Source organism: Triticum aestivum, chromosome 1A (assembly GCF_018294505.1).
Source record: "Triticum aestivum cultivar Chinese Spring chromosome 1A, IWGSC CS RefSeq v2.1, whole genome shotgun sequence".
Lineage (NCBI taxonomy): Eukaryota > Viridiplantae > Streptophyta > Magnoliopsida > Poales > Poaceae > Triticum > Triticum aestivum.
The window spans coordinates 542882435-542884617 of NC_057794.1; positions in this window are offsets into that span (position 1 = coordinate 542882435).

Here is a 2183-nt window from a genome sequence, read left to right on the forward strand (position 1 = left end):
TCAAATCATATCATTACTATTTGTCTTATTTTTTATTATTTGCCACACTATGCAAATTTCATGAGTACTATCTACAATATTTTTTTGACATCCTTCAAATGAACCCATATTACATTAGTAATATCTACCATCATATGTATAATGTCAATATGAAATGAATTCTGTATTACGTACTCTTTGTAATATAATTACTTAATAAATTCTGTATTAAGTAGTGTTTTTAATTCTATGTGAAGTACTGTTTTTTATTAACGGTCGTTTCCAAATTATTAGTTATAGGAATAAACTTATTAATTTATTTTCGACATCCTTGAAATGAACTCAAATTTTTTTATAGTGTTCCACCATCATCACTAGGATGCATGCCAAGTTTTCAATATTTTTTTATCGCTTTATGAATTTTCTATATTTTTTTCTGTGAAAACAGCACATAGCACACCCCGGACGTGACACAACATGTTTTTGGTGTTCAAATACGTTCAATTCTTGGATTGAATGTCAGGGTGACCATACCAACTCACTTGCAAAAGTTGAGGTCATTTCGAATATGTCGAAAAATTGACCTCCTTCTCCGGAGACCATTCGGGCAGGACTGAAGGACCCGTCCGAAAGCAGTTTTTTTCGACATCCTTGAAATGAACTCAAATTTTTTAATAGTGTTCCACCATCATCACTAAGATTCATGCCAAGTTTTCTATCTTTTTTATCGCTTTATGAATTTTCTATAATTTTTTCTGTGAAAACAGCACATAGCACACCCCGGACGTGACACAACATGTTTTTGGTGTTCAAATACATTCAATTCTTGGATTGAATGTCATGGTGACCATACCAACTCACTTGCAAAAGTTGAGGTCATTTCGAATATGTCGAAAAATTGACCTCCTCCGGAGACCGTTCGAGCAGGACTGAAGGACCCGTCCAAAAGGAGTTTTTTTCAACATCCTTGAAATGAACTCAAATTTTTTTATAGTGTTCCTCCATCATCACTAGGATGCATGCCAAGTTTTGTATCTTTTTTATCGCTTTATGAATTTTCTATAATTTTTTCTGTGAAAACATCACATAGCACACCCCGGACGTGACACAACATGTTTTTGGTGTTCAAATACGTTCAATTCTTGGATTGATTGTCAGGGTGACCATACCAACTCACTTGCAAAAGTTGAGGTCATTCTGAATATGTCGAAAAATTGACCTCCTTCTCCGGAGACCGTTCGGGCAGGACTGAAGGACCCGTCCAAAAGGAGTTTTCTTCAACATCCTTGAAATGAACTCAAATTTTTTTATAGTGTTCCTCCATCATCACTAGGATGCATGACAAGTTTTGTATCTTTTTATCGCTTTATGAATTTTCTATAATTTTTTCTGTGAAAACATCACATAGCACACCCCGGACGTGACACAACATGTTTTTGGTGTTCAAATACGTTCAATTCTTGGATTGAATATCAGGGTGACCATACCAACTCACTTGCAAAAGTTGAAGTCATTCCGAATATGTCAAAAAAATGACCTCCTTCTCCGGAGATCGTTCGGGCAGGACTGAAGGACCCGTTCGAAAAGAGTTTTTTTTCGACATCCTTGAAATGAACTCAAATTTTTTTATAGTGTTCCTCCATCATCACTAGGATGCATGCCAAGTTTTGTATCTTTTTATCGCTTTATGAATTTTCTATAATTTTTCTGTGAAAACAACACATAGCACACCCCGGCCATGACACAACATGTTTTTGGTGTTCAAATACGTTCAATTCTTGGATTGAATGTCAGGGTGACCATACCAACTCACTTGCAAAAGTTGAGGTTATTCCGAATATGTCGAAAAATTGACCTCCTTCTCCGGAGACCGTTCGGCCAGGACCGAAGGCCCCGCACAAAATGAGTTTTTTCCAACAGCCTTGAAATGTACGCACATTTTTTATAGTGTTCCACCATCATTATTAGGATGCATGAAAAGTTTTCTGGATTTTTTATCGCTTTAAGATTTTTTCATAATTTTTTCATGAAAACACCACATACCACACCCGGGATGTGACGTAATATGTTTTTGGTGTGCATGCATGAAAAGTTCTCCGAACACCGTTCGGGTATGAGGGAAGGCCCCATGCATGCATTTTGCGACTGATTTTTCTACAATTTCTGTGTCGATTATCATCTCGTAACGTTGAAATGTATCTTTC